Source organism: Coenobita brevimanus, chromosome 1 (assembly GCF_032717465.1).
Source record: "Coenobita brevimanus isolate Jiangsu-jjx chromosome 1, ASM3271746v2, whole genome shotgun sequence".
Classification (NCBI taxonomy): domain Eukaryota; kingdom Metazoa; phylum Arthropoda; class Malacostraca; order Decapoda; family Coenobitidae; genus Coenobita; species Coenobita brevimanus.
In genome coordinates, this window is record NC_136954.1 from 70,129,909 (window position 1) to 70,154,349 (window position 24,441).

General features: G+C 40.7%; 1 protein-coding gene across 1 annotated transcript in view; it reads right to left on the minus strand.

Annotated features, from left to right (window-relative positions):
- LOC145391089 (receptor-type guanylate cyclase Gyc76C-like) overlaps positions 1 to 12,453 on the minus strand; it is a 152,266-nt gene extending 139,813 nt beyond the window's left edge. The window contains exon 1 of the mRNA XM_080265812.1: positions 11,666 to 12,453. The gene's annotated coding sequence lies outside the window, so the exon portion shown is untranslated. The remainder of the gene's footprint in view (positions 1 to 11,665) is intronic.
- Between the last annotated feature and the right edge of the window lie 11,988 nt (positions 12,454 to 24,441).

The window sequence follows — 24,441 nt, forward strand, 5'->3', positions numbered from 1 at the left end:
AGCAATAAATCCCCCCTCCCCCCGCGCTTCGACCGTTTGATCCCGGATGTGGTCTGCTGGACGCGGTCTGTATAAAAATAAACCAATTTAACGATGGATTCTGGTTGCGGATGCCGAAGGTGCGAGGGGCCGGAATCTCCAGTACTTTGTTTACAAGGCGCGGAAAAAATAACGGTTAGAAAAACAAGACTTAAACAACTATGGCTAAAAAGAAAACAAATAACTGAACAGGCACATTCAGCATAAAATCCACAGATGCGAAAAAAAAAGGAGAAAATAAATAACAATAGACCCGAATCAATGACACATCCCGAAATCGCTACTTGACTTGTTTACATCCAGGTCCGGAGTTCGCAATTACATGAATACGCGATTTTTACACAATGATGGTTCTGATAATGAGAGAGAGAGAGACTGTGTGTGTGTGTGTGTGTGTGTGTGTGTGTGTGTGTGTGTGTGTGTGTGTGTGTGTGTGTGTGTGTGTGCTTTCTAGATAGCTGCTTCCTGAAGGTTTACTCAGCTTAGGACAAACTTTCCGCGCTCAAGTAGCTATAAAATCTCAATTAACCCCTGTACTTCGATGGTGGTTTCCTAATCAGATTAGAATCGTCTTGTAGCAGCAGTGGTGTAGCCAGAATACAAATGGGGGGGGTGTGATGGGGCCAAGATCTCTTCAGGAGAGCCCCACCGCTGTCCCATGACGCATTAAATAATCCTAACTTGCAAATGGCTGTCAAGAGTATGCCTCCTCCCGCCCTTGTAGGTGCGCCAGTGCTTTCGTTAAAAAAATAATAATAATAATAGGCTAATAATAAAAAGAAAAAGAAAAAAAATATATATAACATACTTAGGCTCACTGGGTTAACTCTGATTCTCTTCCCCTTATCTATTATTTATTTACTGGAGGTAATTCTTTCGAGCTTCTTGTCTTTGGTTCCTTCTTCCTCCCATAAATAGGCTATATAATTTTTTTTAAGCAAATGCCATCTTGCCTTGCTAACATATCGCATAAAGCAAGCATTCTCGCCAACACTGAAGGTTTCCGAGTATACATTAAGACTTATTACTCTTATATTTTAATTTTAATACCATCTTATAAGACCATAGACTGCATTGATATTTACAGGAACATATTAGCGTACGGTACCACATACAAAACCAAACTGGTGTGAGGTGACTGAAAGCCTTGTATGTTATTTTTACGTTTCGACCATCGATTCAGACTTCATCAAATACAAGACTATTATTATGCACCAGATAAAAAGATAAACTGGTACGGAGAGATGTACAAGAATAGAGGCCAAGGTCACAGCGAGAGGAACTGAAGTAACGATGACTTGTGATGTTGGTCAAGTCAGCCACGGTGAAGTTAGGTTAGTGTCTAGACAACCTGTGTTAGATCTCATGGCTTTTTAATTCCTTCAATACCATGACGCGATTTTATTCATTCATCTATCTATCTGGTAGTACTTATTTGTTACTACTTATCTCACCCTATTTTGGGGTGGGAAAGGTCTAGATGATGATGATGATGATAATGATTTATTTATTTAGTCTTATATTTTCTAAGGTAAATTTTACGGGAAAAACAGGTATGCAAAGTTAATTAGCCTACCTGCACGGCCTAAGCCATGTTGCCATAGGCTTTGTAGGATGCAGTACAGTGCCTTAGCTTACAGTACGGTATATACCGCAGTTTATAATGAATCAAATACTGACGCAGCTAAGAACACATGAAATATAGTAATAGTAGTACCGGTGGTGGTGGTGGTATTATTACTACCGGTATTAGTAGTAGTAGTAGTAGTACGGTAGTAGTAGTAGTAATAGTAGTAGTAGTAGTAGTGGTAGTAGCAGTAGAAGTAGTAGGAGTAGTAGTAGTAGCTGTAGTAGTAGCAGCAGTAATGCGGTAACCTCCTTAAAGATACTTCTGTCCGTTGCCAGATGCCTCAATCCCATATGGGGTGACCACAAACAAATCGCCTCCATGTCACCTGGTTCCCCGCCATTTTACTGCCCTATCCCCAGCTCACACCCCCTTCCCTCATATATTGTAACTCTCAATTCCATCCCTCCATCTCATCCTTCCTCTCCCTCTCCCCTTCCACCCCATTCAAATACACTCTCTTCGTTAGTCTCTCGCTCTCCATCCTCTCCACATGGCCAAATCCTCTCAGTGTATTTCTCCTAACGCTTTCTATCACATCCAGATCCACACCACAACGCTCCTTCACTTCCTCAATTGTCAGTCTGTCTCTCCATGTAACTCCACATGCTCCTCTCAAATACCCGGTAATTCATTTCCACTGCTCTCACTCGAGTGTTTCCAACAAAGTCCAAGCTTCACTTCCATACGTTATAGTTGGTATCACAGTACTATCATGCAGCGACTTTTTTACCACCATGCTCACTTCCCTAATTCTTATCACTGCTTAGAGTTATTTAAATTCAAACAGCTGGAGGAAAACCCGACAAAATAATGCGGGCAGTGTAGGAGTTACGGTTAGGGAGGTGAAAGTCCCAACACCCTACAAATGTTTTCACTTTATGCTGACGTTACTGAACTTATGCTCTCTCTCTCTCTCTCTCTCTCTCTCTCTCTCTCTCTATTTTTACCCAATGTCACATTACCGGACTTTACTGAACGTCACTTGTATTTTTTAGTGCTAACGTTTACTCTCTCGTTTTTATGAAGCCGTGTGGTTTTCCTGCAATCTTCCAAACTGTCTCCCTCCCAGTCACTTTCACCGTGGCCTATGTCATTTCCCTAGCCTACGCAAGTTCCCCCCTTCTCTCTCTCTCTCTCTCTCTCTCTTTCCACTGACTCACCACTATACCATTTAGAAAGTCCCCTACCGCCCCGAGGCATGTCATTAAATATATACTAGCACTACTGTAATCACTAACTCTTGCGCCACTCCGTCACAACCATTTTTTTTCTGTAGTTACTAAGTCTTGCGCCATCCTGTAACAACTTTTTTTCTATAGTCACTAACTCTTGCGCCACAGTCACAACCTGCGTTGTTATTTTGTAGTTATTTTTATTTAAGTTCTCTGATATTAAGCGTTTGTTATTTGTTGTTATTCTTTGAGCTGTTACTATAATTTTCAAACATTACTGGTGTTACAGTACCGCTACAAGAATGATAACGGCTACTACTACTATCGTAGTACTACGACTACTACTAGGCAGACTCCGTAATCTTGACTAACGCAAATGATTCGTAAAATCCAATATGGCAGCCATAGTAATCCATCAGTATATAGCCTAAGAAGCGAGGGCCATGTATGCGTAATCAGGCAGTGCCGTCACACGAAAAATTACTTTGACGCTGCATCGGCGGCTTCTCGACAGAGAATGTTCAATGGGGGGCTGAGTAGAATGAGAGAAAAGTGGGTGGACTGGGAGAAAAAGTGAGTGGAAAGAAAGAAAAGTGGGTGGAATTGGAGAAATGTGGGTGGAATGGGAGAGAGAGAGAGAAAGAAAAAGAGGGTGACATGGGAAAAAAAAGTGAGTAGAATGAGAGGAGAATGTGGGTAGAATGACCAAAAAAAAAAGTGGGTGGAATAGGTGATAAGTGGACATGGACGGTGGGTAAAGGAAGGATAAGAATAACCTGAGAAGATGGACCTTGCTGATGATAGCACTGAGTGGAAAGACTTCATTTACAATCTCTCCCTGTATGTCTGCGTGTGGGAGGGAGGCGGGGGGGTGCGTGTGCGCTAAATGTCGTGAGACTGCGGTTGCGGTTTGTTTATATGTGTCAACGGACTTGATTTGGAGAACTCTGGAGGCGACAACATCTTATGTGTGTGTGTGAGAAGAGGGGGGGACAGCTACCGCCATTTTGTTTCGTTGTTGGGTACAGTATTACGCTATGTCACATTCTGTAACCTCTCCCCCCTCTCTCTATGGAAGCCTGGTCATTTTTTGCGTGACACTAAAAATGTAGAGTACAAGTAGAATGACAGGCTTATTAATTTCCACTTAAAATGCATTAACAAAAAAACTACATTATAAAATTTCAGACAAAGGATTATAAACACACACACACACACACACACACACACACACACACACACACACACATTAGGGCCAAAACTAATTATAAACGCAGCAGCAGATTTCGGCAGCCTATACCCTATAAATACCTACCGTAAATTCCAAGCACGGACTACTCAAACAAACTAGCTAGGCTACGAGAGGAAAACAGTTCAGGGTGTGAATTAGGTTTAAAATGGGTGACGGAGATCAACAGTGGTTGGGGGAATGTGACCCAGATGAGGAGATGAATAGGCCTACCGGTACCACACCACACCACAGCACATATCACCACAAACCACAACGGCACACACCGCACAGCACCTCACTCCACAAACCACGCTATACATCCAGCATAACATATCACATCACACCGCACTTCACATCGTTTATCACTCTCTACAGTTCACCACATACCACACCACACCACACCACAGAACAATACGCGGTAAGCTCATTATCTGTCCTAAAGTCTTAACACGCTAATTAGTTACACACGTTCACTGCAGACCCAAGCTTAACTCACGTATATGTTAACCTAAACCAAACTCACCTAACTTGACACTAAACCTAACCCGATCTTACCTAACCTAGCACTAAACCTAACTCGGTCTTGCCTAATCTAATACTAAACCTAAGCCACTCTTCTCTAACACTAAACCTAAGCCACTCTTCTCTAACACTAAACCTAACCCACTCTTCTCTAACACTAAACCTAACCCAATCTTCTCTAATCTAACACTAACTCTAACCCATTCTTCTCTAATCTAACACTAAACCTAACCAAATCTTCTCTAATCTAACACTAAACCTAACCCAATCTTCTCTAATCTAACACTAAACCTAATCCAATCTTCTCTAATCTAACACTAAACCTAACCCAATCTTCTCTAATCTAACACTAAACCTAAAACACTCTTCTCTAACACTAAACCTAACCCAACTACTATAACGCTAAATCTAATCCACTCTTACATAACCTAAGCTACTCTTGCATAGGCCTATGGTAATAATACTTCCTGGCCAACGGACCCCTTAGGCATACCAGTACTAATCTGCCTACTGATAAATGACTGCTTAGGCCTATATTAGGAAAAGCCACTTGCCTTCTATGGGTACCGCTCTCTCTCTCTCTCTCTCTCTCTCTCTCTCTCTCTCTCTCTCTCTCTCTCTCTCACAATTAGGAGGCTGGCTTATAAGGTCGAATTTCAAGTAAAAATCGTAAGTTTCGTAACACCTCTCTCAGTGAATTATTCCGTATATTTTACCAATGTTCTCTTGAACGCTATTTACATCGTTGTAATTTCGACGTTTGCATCAGTAACATACAAGATGCTATTTGGGTATAATATGCTGAATAAATTGCTATGAAAGATGTGTTACGAAACTTCTCTGTCGTAAAGCAACGTGGCTATAACTGGGGAGAGAGAGAGAGAGAGAGAGAGAGAGAGAGAGAGAGAGAGAGAATAAATCAGAAATTATCACCATGTCAATACAATAATAATAATAATAATAATAATAACTGTGATCAAAATGGCCGGCGTGTGTAGCCTACATGTGCCCGCTAAAAATACCGACCGTTTATGAACGTACACTGCTATCTTATCCTTTATCAGCACATACGGGGGATTCACACACACACACACACACACACACACACACACACACACACACACACACACACACACACACACACACACACACACGGAGTTGCTATTACTTCAGTCACAACCACCACGACCACCACAATCATCATCCTTCTATCCTCTGCCTCATTTCCCATCCCTGGCTGGGCAAAGATCACGCCCACTGATAGACAGGGGGTGGAAAGGGTGGAGGTGGGGGGGGAGACCATCCAATATCTGTCCAACTGAATGGGCCACACACCCATTCTCTCACCATTCAGGTCCTCAGAATCCTAACTTCAATAACTACTTCATCAACTATTATAATCCCAAATTCCCTCTTACCCCCATATATAAGAGTACCATCTGAATACATTAATAAAATAGTCTAGCCGTAAAGCCACACAAAAATAGAGGTGTCACGATATTGGAGGTGTAAATTGCATCTGCTCCCGTACTTCCGTTATAATTTTTCGTTTTTAATGAAAAAGAAGGAAGCAAATGAACAGACGTCCCTAAGATTTTCTCCATAAAGAAAAAAAATGATAGGTTAACTTACCCCCAAATGACATAAAAGTTGACATCAACTCGAGTTATTGGAAGTATACGAATAAGGAAAAGAAAGAAAGAAAAGGGAGAGAGAGAGAGAGAGAGAGAGAGAGAGAGAGGCTATATATATGGCCCACCTGTAGGCTAATTAGTGTCTGCCCCCCCCCTCGTTCTTCCTCAAGGATTAACGAGTTCAGAGGTTAAACCAGTCACAAAAACCAAAATTAATTACCGTTACCCAACGTTACTCATTTTACTCTAACTTGGCCTAAAATTACCACATCTCCATTTTGAATAATGAGTCGCATCCATAGATTAACACTGTATTACAATGCCAGCCATAAACAGTACTATGGAAATGATGCCGAGACATAGGATTGTCGTTTCTGCCATGTAGCTACGTGATGCAAGCTGTACCTACAAGGACGAAAATCTGGGCCAACTATAGTCATGAACGGTGATATGGAAATGATGCACAGCCGCAAGTATGTAGCCTTTTTCTGCCACTGAGGTACGGTACGTGAAATTAGCTCCAAAAGGACGAAAATCAGGTCCAGGTTAAGGTGGAAAGAGCAGGAGAACGAAATTAAGGTGAAAAGAGCAAGAGGACACAGCGCCTATGATTTAAACTACCGGGTCTCTCTGTAAATGACAAGAGTAAAGTGCTTACAAGAGGTGAGCGGGGGAAAGACGGAACACAATAGGGGAGGATGTCAAATGTGTTTATTATACCGTGTTTGGAAGTAACTTTCACATAATTTCCGTCACAGCGGGAGGTCTCTTCTCGCACACGCCCAACTGATGTCATAAGTTTTGTAATCAGCATACCAAATCGTAACCCACTGATTTTGTTTTGTTTATTCTTGCTGCTACCAGACAGGTTTACTTAACCTGTAAATGGCCCCTCGCACTGATGGAGTGTAACAGCGCTGTATCTAAGTCCACATCCACACCACATGCTTACTGGTGAGGGCGGGAATTTCACACCATAAACTGGTCAGGAGACGGCAAGAATAAAGTGCAAAGGCATCCTTGGGCTCATGTTATTGTCAGCATTGGGAGGTTTTCTAATATACCTTCCTAAAAAATGAATTACTCTGCGTATCACCTCTTGATATTCTGTTGCAGGCTATACATACCGGTACCGGTACTAATTATACCGTACACCTTTATATCAACATAAGCTGTACATGGTATGGACCATATATGATCCGTCTATAGCCAGAGGCCTTAATCTCCAAAAGGGTGGCCCCGTCACTTACATGTCATCCTGTGCTCCGCCATCAGGCTGCCCTTTCTCCAGCTCACACCCCACTCTCTCATAATACCTCTTCAATTCATACTAACGTATTAACGTACCGTAGCAGACACATAAATAATCTAAGGAAGAGGTGTCATGGAAATCGTCAGTCAGCTTCCTAACCGCGTAACACCGTTCCATTATAGGGTCCTTTCACCTTAACTTGCCCCAGATTTTTCCCCCTTTGATGATTATTTAGCGTAAGACAGATGTGTTAAAATCTTCCCCATACGGTAGCACAGCGAGAACAGCACCATATTCTAGGGATATTACACTGATTCAGCTCAGCATTCAGGGCTAAGATGGCAATTTTTGGCAAAGTTAAAAAGATGACTGATAATGATGATGATGATTCTATATACACCGGAGTATATATATTCCCGCTCTCATTAATTTATATGCCGTATATAAATTTCCGTTCTCATTTATTTATCGTTTCCGGGCATTTATTACTCCAGTACAGTATTTCATTTAATGCGCACTGTCTTATATACCCACTCAATTACCAATTAATATATGGGTTATGTAGGTAGGCTAATTGGTGTAAAATTATAGTTAAACTCCGTACATAACTTCTACCGACATTCATTGTTGCTAGTGTGTTATCTGAATACATCATTAGTTGGAGGAACAGGGTGATGATGATGATGATGATGATGATGACTGGTGAAGGAAGAGTGGTGGTGGTGGTGGTGATAAGGTATGCTTAACCCCTTCAGTACAATAACGTAATGCTGGATAGGGAGGCCTTCAAGTGGTGGCACCATTACACCGGTAGTCTGGGCTGTGGAGCTACCCGGTAATATCTCGTGTTAGAGAAATTCCTATAATTATTACCACCTTGACGACGATTTTCGGCCTTCTGCAGTTTAGGGTATTTCCCCGTACGGTAGCTCGCTGGCAGAATAAGGCAATACTGTACATATGACGGCTCTACATCCTTTCCATAGGTCTTTGTGATTGGCACTATGTTCCTGTGTTAATCTCTTGCTGTAGCTCCGTATGAAAAAGAGAGACAGAGAGATTATGTGTACCGGAAGCAATGAAATGACTGTGGTACTCGATAGTTTATCTTTGCCTTCTAAAAATTCCCTCACCGGAATGAAATCTCCCGGTCTTAGGCTAGTTTGAATCTAACATCCAACTTGTAAACAAGGAAAATAAGAAATTCCTCAAACACTGTGAAGAGATGGACCGTCCGCCATATCGCGCTGTCTTAAGGCAAACTGGACGCATAACACTGTACCTACTCGATAAAATGTCAAGGGTATTTTCACGTTTTTCTGGTTTAAACGTAATCAATGCTGATACCACAACAATTCTCAATGTCGATATTTTCAACTTCCTTGTTGCCGATAGCTCACAAGTGGCTAATTGCATCAACCCCTTCAATACGATGACGCACTTTCATTCTTGCCTTCACTGGACGATTTCACTCATCTTGGGACAGGTATCTAGTTGTGAAACGGTTAATAAAGGTAACCTCTAGCTCCTTCAGCCTGACAAGTCTCTCGAAAGACGAATAACATAATTCAACTGACAGCAGTAACAGAATACCGGTGCGAGCTCGTCTGTAAACAGCGCGCTCCACTAGAAACTCACCTAGAGGTAGGCCCTATCTAATGTGTTCTAGGGACGGATCAGTCTGCTGGTGTGGGTGTGGGAGTGGCAGCGGGAATAGGAAATGAATAACTGCAAGACAAATAACGCTGAGCCGTCCCCGCAACACACGAGGCATGAAGGAGCGTTATATATGAACCACCTGGTATTACATTGTTACATCGGAGTGGTGGTTAAAAAAATCGTGTCAAGTGGGGTTGGTGGAGGATTAGTGCCCCTCCCTGTAAAACAATTAACTCTAAGCCTTGATCACCCCGTTTGGGATACATGGCGTCTGGCAATGAACGAAAAATGAATGAATGAATAATTTTCCGTTAATTATTTCAAAAGCGATAAATTACCGTACTAAATCGCACAGCTTACCACTAATTATTCACTTATGATCACTGCCATTTTAAATATATAACTCACGGACGGTATACAACAGGTGCTCAATAACCGCAATGAATTGTTTACGGTACTGGTATCACTAAAATATGATGCTGGTCACGAATAAATGTTGTGAAAAAGATGCAAAACCATACTATTTTCTTCTCCACTGACCTATGGTACGTGAAATACAGTACGCCATAGAAAGGACGAAAATCTGGGCCAGATTAAGGTGAAGAGAGTAAACAGTAATATCTACATAAAATCGCTTGGTGTTCGCCTTCATTAACCCCTTCACTACAAAGGGTCGGTGCTGGAAAAGGACGCCTTCGTGTGATGGCACTGATATAACTGGGCGGCTTCTCTGCCTATACAAACGTTCCTCTTCTATCCCCCAAGAGGTGGATGCTGGACTGAAGAAGAGGGGAAACTTAAGCATACATTCCACTGGGTTCAAGTCCAGATAGATAGGAGTTGAACTACTACTACTACTACATCTATCTAAAGCTGAATAAAATCGTTTGAAGATCGCCACTGTGACCTTTAAACGACGCAAGATCAAAAAGATCAACAAAATCGTGGAAGGATAACAAGAATAGGGTTTAAATGGCACAAGATCACCAAGCTGAATAAAATCGTCTGGAGGGCAATTAACTTTGAAATAAAGCAACATTAGCATGATTAAGAAAAAAAAAAAAAGTCTGAACTGAGAGAATAATTAATACCCGGATGGCGAAAAGCAACTTCTCAGATGAACAAAAGCGTCTGGGATTTCAACGACATAAAAGCTCGTATTCTGGTCGGGTAACGAGACCCCCTAGCACCTCTTCCTTGGCGATTTTTTTTTTTTTTTCCAAGACTACTCATTAACATCCTCTTTGCTGTTTCTCATACCTCTTCAACATCAACATAGATTGCATGAATAACACAATATACCGTAGTGACGAAGCAGAGGCAGAAATAAACAGGTAAGGAAGTTAGTAAGCTTCCTAACCGCACGAAAATACCGCCCAAGATCTAACCCTCGGACAACAGGGTAACTCCTACGGCAAATAAAATCGTCTGCCTGTACACTCTTCTCTCCTTAAACTTGGCCCAGATTTTTTGTGCTTTTGCAGATTATTTCATGTGCCTCGACTAGGAGACAATGATTCGGTTCTACATTCCATAACTCTTCGTGATTAGAGCTAATTACCAATGCTAATCTACTGCTCCAACCCGGCATTCAAGATGTTAGACAGCAATTTTGGGCCAAGAAATGAGAGCATAGTCAGCATTTCTCATAAGATGAAGAGCTGAGAGACTTTACGTACGGTAATCCTTTCTCTCTCTCTCTCTTTCTCTCTCCCTCTCTCTCTCTCTCTCTGCTGATGATAATGATGATGATGATGATGATTTGGGCTAATCTTACCGTACTACCTCCAGATTATTGTGTTCGGGTCTGTGGACATTTCTTGCAGTGAGGGAATTAATTAAGTCTATATTAAGCTTAATGTCTGATATCAAATTAACGATAATAATAATAATAACCATAATGATGATGATGATGATGATGATGATGATGATGATGATGATGATAATAATAATAATAATAATAATAATAATTAGTAATAATAATAATAATAAATCAATATATAAATACATCACCGTTCGGAATGTTTTAATGTCCAGAGAATTACTCAGCAAAATTAAATTACATCACCCTTATAAAAAAAATAAATATATAAACCAAAATTCACCGTTCTGAGGGGGCTAATGAAGCGTAAACTGAATAAAACAGCAAAATGTCACCCCTATGGTAAACAAGAGTATAAAGGCAAAACTGTCACCGTTCTAAAGGAGGTTAATTTAGAGGAAATAACAGATTAAGGCCGCAAAATCACCAGAACATACCCCACCTTCTTGCAGAGAAAAATACGAAACATACTTGATTCTTGATGGTAAAACAAAAAAAATGCAAAATAAAACATAACCTTCACCGTAATCGTAAACATAAGATTTAAACAGAAAAAATATTACCGTTCTGAGGGGGTTTTGTGTAAATAATAAAACTGCAAAATAAAACGTCACTCCTATACAACACATTTAAACAGCGAAATGTCACCGTTTGAATGGGCTAATTTTTAGCGTAAACAACAAATTTAAACAGCTGCAACTTACCTTATTCCGTTTGCATGTAGTTATCCAGATGAATATATGATTGTATGCTTCCGCAGTCCTTATTATTATTCAAAAATACTCCACCGCACTTCACTCCCACCACAAATATTCCGATGAGGCCACTCAAACAGATCTGCGTGCATGCGTGCGCGTTTCCACGTAAAATTAATAAAAAAAAGACCACTTGGAAAATAAATACAGATAAATGTAACCAGTGGAGTGATTTGGCTTGATTACGGACAGACACTTATGCTGTTATCACCTCCTGGATTAGGGATTAAACACAGATGGTTTTACTTTCAAAGTCATAGACAAAAATAAAGGCAAATATAAATGCTGTACTCGGTTAACACGGCATAGATAAACAGAACTAGTGGAATGATTAAGCTTGGTTACGGAGATAAGCTGTTTTCACCTGTTTTCACCTGAATTTGGGATTTAAACCAGGTGGGATAACTTTCTACGCCAACTAACGATGCAGGAATAAAAAAGAAAATTATATGCTGTGCTCGGTTAATACGGTGCAGATATATGTTATTTGTGGAGTAATTAGACGTGGTTACGGAGAGGCACAAGAGTTGTTTCCACCTCTTGGATTAAGGATAAAACCCAGATGGCACAACTTTCTAACCCATCACACGAGGGCAACTGCCTTTTCAACACCAAACACTTTGACAAAACACGTATGCGACAAAGCCAAACGTGATCCGGGGGTAACACTTGCACTACCAGGCCACGGTTCCAGGCAGACAAACACTTTCTTTTGTTTTTCCCTTCAAGTGTCTGGGTAACACGTGGGAGGCGGGGCTGGGGGAGCTGAGCACAGAGACCCTCACCACCACAAGCCACAAGTTGTACTGAGCTTAGGACCGCCGAGCGACTGGCATATATTTTCGTCTTGCACACCGGGACCGTTGCCAACTCTCACCCTTTCCCTCCTGCCTTCTCCCTCTTCCTCCTTCCTTCCCGTCCTCTCTCGCCTACTCCCCGCACCCAGTATCTCCAGCAACGTCGTCTTAAATCTGCCATTAGGTCAGATGATTGGGGATTATTTGCCATTTAACTAAGATGTTCCATCACAGCTGATCGTAGACGGACGCAAGGTTACCAACACAGTCACCAAAAAAGTTGTCAAGCTAGTAACCACATACCCAGGATACCCGCCTTCAGACATCCCGACAAACTTTTTCAGCCATCAAAAACCCTTATTAACATACTCAGAAAGGAACTGATATCCCAGATTAATCAGGAAACATCTGTCTGAAAGTTTCAGGTGCAAGTTAGCGTCCGGATGTGGTAAGGTTGGTCACCCTGTTCTGATGATATGCGTACGTGCCACACGAACGCGAAAAAACTCATAATTCTTATGGAAACTTATGGTAAAATGACCGAAATTACCCACCGCTAGCCTGTCTTTGCTACGGTTATCTTCCTTAGACCTGATTGGCTTCTGTATATTTGCGGTTATTGTTTCTTGAATTGGGTGTGTAGATTATAATTCGATGGGAACGTGATCTGAATTTCGATCATTTAGAGGAATGCGGGGTGCATGTATTAGTTTTTATTTGTATATTTGTTATTGAAATTAAATGAGACTCTAATTTACTCCCGGCGTTTGAATTCAGTAGTATTAGTTACTGTCCCATACTCGTTCTGAGGGTGGGATAGACGTACGCGTGGATTTCAGTTAGAATGAAGGTGATTTGTGATCGATTTGGGTAATTCGGTTGCATGGATGATGATAATGATGATGATGGAGATGATGATTATTACTATTTTTATTATTCACTTGATGTAGTGCTGCTTACTTCTTCCTTCACCTTCATCATTCATTTTGTGTGTCGGCCCTCCTCCCTTCATATTTCTCCCATCTTTCCTATCACTTTTTATTACTCTTCTTTCCATTTCAGGTGGCTTTACACTTAGTGACAAGCGTAATGGTTTCCTGTAAGCCAAGAAACCACTTACAGCACTGGGGGGTAACCATACAACTTACCCCATACGTGTTTTAAAACAAACTCAAAGAAAAATGGCCACATCTTAGGCTATGGGATTATGGCGTCTGGCTATAGATAATCATTATTTTTATTAATTATTACACTTTTATGGCAAGAAAAGTCAAAACGATGAATTACTGAAACCGTCATTTTACTCAATTCTGATTCTACACTCATTTCACCCCAACTGGGCCTAAAATGTCCACCTTTAATTCTGAGTTGTACCAATAAATTAACACTATGATGATGGTCAAGAAAAATTGCTACATAAAAAAATAAAATGCAAAGCTGTACCACTGTTATCTGCCGCTGAACTACAACAAACTGAAGTGGAACAAAAATAAATCCCCATGTAAAAGGACTTAAGTAACATTCTCCCTCCCCGTCTCTCTCTCTCTCTCTCTCTCTCTCTCTCTCTCTCTCTCTCTCTCTCTCTCTCTCTCAACAATTTACGCCCCTCTTAGGAGCTCTCGGCCAGATTGTAAACAACCCACACCGGTAAACAAACATGATAAACAAATAAACAAACACCTCCATTCTGGACAAGACGGCCATTTTGGATCGCTTTAGGCTGAGAGAGAGAGAGAGAGAGAGTGTGTGTGTGTGTGTGTGTGTGTGTGTGTGTGTATACTATAAATGTAGGGGTATGTATGGGTGTTGGAGTCCACGCGCGCACGCTCGTGTGTGTGTGTGTGTGTGTGTGTGTGTGTGTGTGTGTGTGTGTGTGTGTGTGTGTGTTTGTGTAAGTTAAAAAATCTGAGGGCTGGGATGATGATGATGAAGGATCTTTAAATTCTTTTCACGAGATCAACAACCCACTACAGTTACAACACCTGTGCACCTATAAAGCTGCCGCGTATAGTCATCCCCCAGGTGTGTGTGTTGGTATGCTGACGCTACACAGGTTGTGCGGAAGACCAACGCAGGGTTTGAGCTTTTGCACAGTTCACAATTTCATGGCCAGGTTAATGCTAGGTAAGGTTAAAGGTTAAGTTTTTGGACTGGTAGGCTACAGAAGTAAATGCATTTTACCTCACCTAACTTTATGTAAATGATGCTGATCTAACCTGACCCACAAACTAACACGTGATGCCACATCTAACTTAATCCAGTGTAGCCTAGTTTTATCCAACTAAAACTAACTCAACCCGTGATGTCAAACCTAACTTACTCTAACCCAGCCTAACCCTACCTAATTTAAACTACCTTAACCTGATCTAAAACTTACCACGTGACATGAAACGTAACCATTTAACCTAAGCTAATCCAGCCTAACTTTACATTCCCTAACTAGATCCATAACCGAGCCTGTGATGCCAAACCTAATCCAACCCAACCTAACAAACTAACTTAACCTACCCTGCCTCGATCCATAACCCGTGAAGCCAAAACTAACTTAAGCTAAGCTAACCTAACTTCGAATAACTTAACAAGCTAACTTGACCCATAACCCAACCTGTAATGCCAAGTTTGTTTTTAGGGAAGTGGATGGGAAAGGTAAATGTCTGAAATTCTGGAGAGCTGAGACGGCCGCGTGGTTAACCCAATATATTCTATCGTAGGCCTGCGTCTCCTGCCGTGGTCAACAGTATTTTTATAAGAAATCTACTATTATGAATTGTTTTGGATTTTTAAGACTCATATTAATGGTGACTTTGATATATTTTCCTGATCTCTTTTACTTATAATAGTAAAGCAGTAGGGTGATGATGATGATAATGAACTATGATGATAGCGATGGTGATGAAAACGATGACTACGTTGTTGTTGATGTTCCGTCATGTAAGCGTAAGAAGTAAAGCAAGAACAATGATTTTCCTTGTGCCATATAACCGGGTATAATATTTAGCCTGGGATCTCCTTCTTGCCCAGCTGTTTTTGTAAGCTCTAAAAAATAAGGTCCTGTGTAACTCACAATTAGATTATGGAAGCGACTTTAGTGACATTTCCTAGCATAGAAATAAATCAATAAAGATCCATTCCCGTTTATGGCTGACCTGATAACTTGTACTTGGAATCCCCTGTTATGATATTCACTAAGCTATGGAAATTCCTGTAACTGATATTTTTATTTCTAACATTATTTGGTCATATGCTACGACATGGGGGAAACAAGTCTCAACTTCCCACCTCGCAAAACTCATTAACGGTGGTCTCATAGCGTTTACTTTCGTCTCTTCCGCGTGTTATGACGTTCACTTTCTGCTATAACGAAGCCTCATCACCACCAGTTGTGTATAATGTGTTTATTGGGGGGGGGGGTATATCCTGGTTACTCTCTCTCACTCTCTCTGTAACCCATTGAAGTTCTCGTCCGCAGCTGCCCGCGTCCATACAATACATACAAGAAAATTATTTTTAGGGTACACTATGAAAAAGTCACTGAGAAAGAAGTGCTACGAAGCCTCCTATGCCACACAGAATACGACACTAATACCACACTACAAGGTGGTCCACATATAACGCTGAACTTCCACTCAGGCGGCAGGTTTCTCTTGTGTTGTGTGGTTTTATCATTGTTACCAGTAAGCTATCCACGCTGCATCATTCGTTCATTTCCTACTCCCACTGCCACAAACCATGCCCATACCAGCATACAGAGTCATCCCAATAACACATAGGATTCTGCACGTTTCTAGCGGAGCTCTGTTTACAGACCACCCTGTATTTCACCGAGCCGAGATGTCCTGGCAAGTACAATCCAGTGTTTACGCCGGGCACAGATTTTACGCCCGCATAGTCTCCATGTAACGTTGGGTCTGGTTAGTACTTGGATGGGTGACCGCCTGGGAACACCAGATGCTGTTGGCATCCCTACGTATCAAGTGGGGTTGGTGGAGGATTAGTGCCCCTCCCTGTAAAACAATTAACTCTAAGCAATTGACCACCCCGTTTGGGATACATGGCATCTGGCAATGAATAGCCTCCATGTAAGGTTCACACTGCCAAACTGTGTAGCCTACCATTCCCTTTTCTCAATAACTTGGCCCAAATTTTCGGATTATTGTAACTGCACCGCTTTTACTCTTTCTTGGTCTAAAACTTCCCAAATCTCTTATCTTGAATTTCAAGTCGTAACAGCATATATATACAGCAGTATTTATACTGGAATACGGTGTTGGTGACAAAGAAGTACGGTGGAGCGAAAGTAGAACCCTAGCACTGTCGTATCCTGATATCGAGCTACATAAATTAAGCCGATAAAGAACGATAATGTGGGCCAAGTTAGGGTAAAGATTGTGCAGTTCCTCGTAGCTCATTGACATTAAGATAAAATTAGGTCTTTGCTGTATTGTACGCAGAGCTTCCTTCGACTTCAGTCCCATATGTCAGAGACCAGCTTAGATTTTACAATGACACTAATTACCCTTTCCGGTCCCGGGGGGGGCTCAGGGACGGGTACTGTTTCACTCGGTTTGTCTGTATGTTTGTTTGTCTGTCTGCCTGTTAACAATTTTACGCGAAAACTACCGATCCGATTTTGACTAAAAGTACAGGGATGATGGGCTATGACCTTCTGATCACCTGATTAAATTTTGGACCAAATTGGGCCAAGGCTCAAACTGTAAGCCCAAAGTTTGTAAAAAAAAAAAAAAAAAATGTTTTTTTCGCCATAACTCCCTTCAAATCCGTCATATCGACATGAAACCAAAACCTAAAGGTGCTGTGCATCTTTCAAATCTGCATCCTATAAAATGCCTAATTAAATCAGGGAGTCACCCCCAGTTAGCGGCAGGGAGGGAGTCAGTCGGATGGGTCGGCCCTTAAATTTCAAATGGGCATGAAATCGTCAATTTTCACCCGATTTACTCCAAACTTGATATGTGACATCTTTGACTAGATACCCTGTTGTATTTATACGTCAGCATTAAAATGACTGCCGGGGACGGGTTTGCTGTGCCTTGGCAACTCTTCTGGTCTGGTATTATTTTCATTCGCGGTTGGCACAATTAAAATACAACGATTTTATTAAAATGATTTTAATCGATTATAATCGGAGAAAAAATCATTTATAATACATATATATACATACATACACACACACACACACACACACACACACACACACACACACACACACACACTATATATATATATATATATATATATAAATCATGAAAGACTGTATGATGGAGCCTGCCCCGTTACACACTGCTGTTGGTTCCTCGGCAGGAACTGAAAGTCTTTTCGACTTACTTATCCATTCTAAAATTAGAAACCGTCTCGGTAATGAGGAAGCATCAATGCCTGTTACTGTTTCCCAACACTTTGACAAAAATATTACCTCTGATACCCCAGGCTAATGTTGTTTTGTCTTCTATAAGTTCTAAATAGGATCTGCACTGTATGAACTAAGTGTAATTCCGGTTTTATTTCTTCTAGGTAAATATAGAAGCCTTTATTTCCTAATTTTGAAAACAATTAGTAGTTTCCTCACGTTAAAACGGATACAACTAATTTAGAATTCAGTGAGTATTTCATATCATGTTATGTACGTTCTTGGATCTCAATGTGCTTTTTCAACAATGATGTTTATCATTTTCATAAAGGTCAAGTTAATTTTATTTTAGAAAAATACTTTTCAGTACCAGTATTAGTTTAAAAAAAATATTAAATTTTCTTACTACACACAGATTCAATAAATGAAACATACATCAGTCAGGTATATAATAATCTTTCATACTGATATCTGAGCCAAACTATACCCACAGAAAGGAAAAAAAAAAACGAATTTTTGTATGCAGTATATTACATTTATACGATAATGATTATAAGCATATTTGCCTATGTAGCAAAAGGTGTGCATTATGACATACACAAATTAAATTTCAATATTTGGGTTAAAAAATAAAAAAATACCGATTTTAATATTAATAATCTGATTTCAATAAAACTCTGTTTTTAATCAAATAAATCAACTTTTAAGAAATCGGATTCTTTCCATCCCTGATTTCTATGACTGTGTGTGTGTGTGTGTGTGTGTGTGTGTGTGTGTGTGTGTGTGTGTGTCCATCTCTTACCCGTGGATGATGTTAATAAACAAAAACTGTTACGGTATTTGAGTTTCAGTACATGAAAATCATAATCTGCATTTAGGATGTACCGTACCGTTCCTTAATGGATATAAACATCAGTACAAGCAGAAATACTATTTATAAATATCTATATGCATTTAGAGCAACGAACAACACTGGGAATGAGTATCCTTGGATAATACTCAGAATTATCAACTCTCTTCTCTCACTCAGAATTAATCTACTCTCCACTCTTACTCAAAATTAATCTACTCTAAATCCCAACTCAAAATTAATCGACTGTCCAATCAAACAAAATTAATCTACTCTCGGATCTCACACAGAATTTACGTACTACCCAAGCTCACACAATTAATCAACTCTCCAGTCTTACAAGATTAATCTACTCTCGCCTCTGACCACATAGGGCCACCAACTAAGCTGAAAGGGGTTAAGGATCCGCGTCAAGTTACAATAAACCCACGACAGGAATTATGTGGAGAATGTTTAAGTGTGGTCTAAACTGTTTACTTCAGCGGGGATAACTTGAGGTGAACACACGGAAAGAAGGGCAAGGCTGTCACTGTGACTGGGTAGACCGTGTTACTGTGTGTGTGTGTGTGTGTGTGTGTGTGTGTGTGTGTGTGAGAGAGAGAGAGAGAGAGAGAGAATTTCAGGTTATAAGAAAATGAAATTTGGAGAAAGAATTAAGACAGACAGACAGACAGAGGAAATGGTATCGAAGCAAATCTTGTTGGTCTGCGGTCAGCCGGTCACATCACTGCAGTCAATAGTCTCTCTCTCTCTCTCTCTCTCTCTCTCTCTCTCTCGTTTATATGCTAACCCCTCCCCCCATCTCACATGGCCTTTCCTTGCCATTTATGTCTGTCTGCACGTATTGATTCACACACACACACACACACACACACACACACACACACACACACACACACACACACACACACACACACACACACACACACACACACACACACACAAACACACACACACACACACACTTTCATTCAATGTCTAGACAGCAAGGTACTTCTAGGAGGCTTCGTAAAACTTCTCCCACAGCGATTAAACCTTAATATTTTCTTGTGGACTGCTAATATCTCTGGATAGCCAGGTAGCATAGGAGGCCTCGTAACACCTCCCCCTAAGCGATTTACTTTACATATTGCATCTTAAGTCAAGAGTGGATTAAGCATATCGTTATATCCATCCATCCATCCATCCATCATCCAATCCTGCGTTGCCCCATGAGGAGCGTAGAAGCCCGGAGCTAGGCAGTTGGTCCTGACATTTAAGATGAGAGTGACCAGCCTCACTCATCCCTGAGTGGCATTGCGTGAACAATAAACCCCAACCATCCCTTGGATATAAACCTTCCCAGGCTCAGTCCGATTAGAGTGCAATAACTACCCATATCGTTATAATAGTGACAAAACAGAAAACACAGTATATACATATATTCCATGAAAAACAAACAGCTCCGGTGCTCCCTATCATCACTGAAGCCAAATACCAACTGACAGCCTACAGTGAATCTCTCTCTCTCTCTCTCTCTCTCTCTCTCTCTCTCTCTCTCTCTCTCTCGTTCTGGGCGCGGCTTCAAAGTAATATTGGTGTACGTTAATTGTATCTTGTAAGACGATAATTTTACGGCACCTTGTTTCAGCACACGCGAATCTTACATCTTGAAATACCGTATGTCGTGGTTGCATGAAATTCGATGAATTATAGATCAGGAATTTTACACGATATGTCATCAAGTGAACTAAGAAACAAAGGGTCAGGAGACAAGGCTCATTTTACGACTGTGTTCTTTAAATAAAAATAAATATATGACTTACTAGCTCGAAAATAAGCTTTTTAATGAACTAGTTTGGATACTCGAAATCTAAGATATTGTTATTTTTCTCGTTTTCACCATCAAGGTGTTCTTCACTACAGCGCAGTTGTTATTGTTCTGTGCTAGAGTACACTAATGATATAACAGACCATTTGAAAAGAAATGGTAATATGTACAATATTTTAGTAAACATTAAACATGTCGTTTTCTTTCTCGAATCTACCTATGGTTTTCTTTTGAAATAAATAGTTTTTTTAGCAGTAACGTATTTATTAGGATGGTCTTGCCAACGTCTAATCAGTTTCTCTGTTTACCTGCCTACCTCAATTTATATGGTACCGGTACCTGTCTTTAGATTATCCACCTTACGCTGGCGGATTTTCATCCTTTAGTAGTCTATTTTCCGCAGCTCGATGACAGAAATTCAGTACCATACTCTACATCCTTTCTATCGCACTTCTTCGCGACTAGCACCATATTCTAGCACTGGTCTCTTGCTGCAACTCAGTCATCAAGATGGAGAGATTGCAATTTTAGGCCAAGTGAGACGTAAAACGGGTACAGACCTGGGTGTTTCTCACGATAATGTTCTGTGGATAGGATGTTGAACCGTAGTACTGTCTCAGTCTGTCACTGGTCTGTCGGAAATATGCTGGAAAAAGACGAAAATCTCAGCCTAACTCAGTGCATTGCCTGCAGGTAAAATGAAAAGAACATACTTCTTTGCCTGCTACCTTATCTGTCTCTCTGTCTGACTACCCGCCTGCCTACCTATCTACTTATCTGTCCACCTGCCTGCCTACCTGTTTATCTACTGCCTATTACTTATCTGTCCACTTGCCTGCCTACCTGTCTATCTACTTATCTGTCCACTTGCCTGCCTACCTGTCTATCTACTTATCTGTCCACTTGCCTGCCTACCTGTCTATCTACTTATCTGTCCACTTGCCTGCCTACCTATCTGTTACTTATCTGTCCATTTGCCTGCCTACCTTCTTATCTGGCCACTTCCCTGCCTACCTGTCTACATGCTTATCTGTCCGACCCCCTGCCTATCACCCTATCTAAATATCTGTCTGCATATCTTCCCACCTACCCATATCTATCTACCCAAGTATATAGCAGTTTACATACATTATAAAAGAAAAAAGTGGGGGGCACTGGGAAGATAGTAAAGGTGAAGAATGGAAGAATTGTGTGTGTGTGTGTGTGTGTGTGTGTGTGTGTGTGTGTGTGTGTGTGTGTGAGAGAGAGAGAGAGAGAGAGAGAGAGAGAGATGAGTTAAAGAGGCTATTAAGACAATGAACGTGAATGGATGGAAATTAAGGCTATGACTAAGAGAGGGGGGAGAGGAATTACAGAATGAGAAGGTAAATTAGAGATGAAGGCTGAGAGAAAGAGAGAGAGAGAGTAAAAGAGGTTAAGAAGGCCGTTCGGGTAGAGGGGAGAGGACTGGCGTGGGAAAGGAGAGAGAGAGAGAGAGAGAGAGAGAGAGTCTTAATCCATTATACTCGACCTTGGCATTCCTTTCACAGAACGAATTTGTTAATATTATACCCTATTTCAGGGTTCACACTGGGATTACTTAAGGATAGTTGGTCGAATAGGGAGAATTGGAAGTCGAATATGGGATTGTACAAGGACTGGAGGTTGATGATGATGATGATGATGATGATGATGATGATGATGACGACGATGACGATGCTTTTGACGATGATGACTATGTGCAACGTCTGTACAAGATGAAGTTGCTGCGCTTTGCATATGTAAGGATGCCAATCATTTGAACCGAATTCAAACGTGCAAATGAAAGTCAGACGCTTTTAGCCTATATACAAGAAAAAAAAAAATGATAATAGAAAGGCGATGAAAACAAACGCTAATTAGCTAAAATCTTTGTAAAAATTTATCTAGAAACTAATGACAACATGAAACTCTCTTTCTCTTAATAAAACCAACTAAAATAGAAAGAACTATACTGTAAACTGAGGACATAACATCCAACCCCCCCCTTCTCTCTCCCTCTCTCAAACTCTGCAACTGGAGCGAAACAAGGCCAAATGAACGACTTGGCTAATTGGGAGCATGACGTGGACGGGTTGGTGGTTGGAGGCTGTTATGCTAGACAGTTGACAACACAGCTGCGTTGAGTTCGTACGCAGTCTTGTTGTGGCCTCCTGTCGCTGTTCTTTTTTTTTTTTTCCCTGTTCATATCATCTGTGCTCACACGAAACGTTTAGGTGAGAATTTATTGTTTATACATACGTACACGAAATCAGTTTAGGTGACACTATAGGCCTATCTGCTTACACAAAAACATGACTAACGAGAATTTGTCATTAATATTACCTTTGCGTATACTAAATCATTTTTTTTTTTTGTAAGGTGAAAATTTCCTGTTTATATTAACTTTGCGTACACGAAAAGTTTATAAGGTAAGAATTTGTAGTTTATATTATCTTTGCGTACATGAAATCGGTTTGGAAGTTCAGAATTTGTTGTTTATATCTGCTTACACGACAACAGTTTATAAGGTGAGAATTTGTTGTTTATATATTTGTTTACACGAAAAGTTTACGTGAGAATTTTTCATGACTGTTGCTCTATTTGCTACTTATACAATCTTGGCATACACGAGAACAGCTTAGAGGGTGAAAATTTCCTGTTTCCATAATCCCTGCTTACACAAGAACAGTTTAGAAGGGAAGAATTTGCTGAGCTACTGAAAAGGATCGAAGGTGTGAATTTGCTACTTAGCTATAGCATCTTCGCATGTATAAAGCTCATTTCGTCACCAGTCCATTTCGTTACCACATTTTAGACGTTTCGTAACCCCGATCCTAACCATTTCATTACCACGTTAAGCCTGTTTCGTTTGCCAGACATTCTGGCAAAATTTATCCACAGGGAACAGCAAAATTATTTCAGAAGGATTTATATATAAATGTGATTTTCTTCCTTGCTTAGGAAGAACAGAATATTTAATGTAACTGCATTTTTCCCTCATCTGGAAGTAGTAAGAATAAAACATACGTCACCGGATTAACGTTAAAATAATGTCAAACTAATACATAAGACTTCAATAACGCATCTGGGTCGTGCAGGAAGTCTAACCTATTACAGAAATGTTGGGTAGGAGAGATACAGGTTGGAGCTTCTAACGTTCCGGGCTACGTTAGAGAAAATACGGAACTCAAGCTCTAACCGGTTTACCTGTGCCTCTAACCTCTTATTTTCTTGCCACGGCCAGACACTCAAGTACGGTATATATATATATTTTCTACCGCAAAACACCAGGTAGTGTTCAACTCCTTCACTGGCTGACCCGAATTCCCTAACACAACCCATTCGCTCCCACTGTTGTATTTAATCACTGTTTCCAAATATGGTAATAATTCTTCCGGTAGTATAGATCTCTGGAGGAGGAGGAGGAGGGGAGGATGATAGGAAAATCGAGGATGAGGTGGAGACAGTGGGGGAACTGGAGGGTATAAGTGAAGATGATGATAAAATGTGTGTGTGTGTGTGTGTGTGTGTGTGTGTGTGTGTGTGTGTGTGTGTGTGTGTGTGTGTGCGTGTGTGTGTGAGAGAGAGAGAGAGAGAGAGAATAATTAGCTTAATTTTGTCCCATTGTCAAAGCTAAACACTTCCTTATGTTGCAGACGAGGAGAAGAACAAACAACTAAGAGGAAAGGAGGAGGAAGAAGAAGTAGAAGAAGGAAAAAAGAAAAGGAAGAAGAGACAGAAGAGGAGGAGGAGGCGGAAAGTGTGCGAGGAGTTAGAAAAGGGTAGAGAGAGGCGGGGAGAAGCGAAGAATTAAGCAAAAACTACAGACTGTGAGACAAAACACGGAAAGAAAAAGACAGGAAAATTAAGCAGAGAAAAGAGGAAGCGTGAACAATTGAA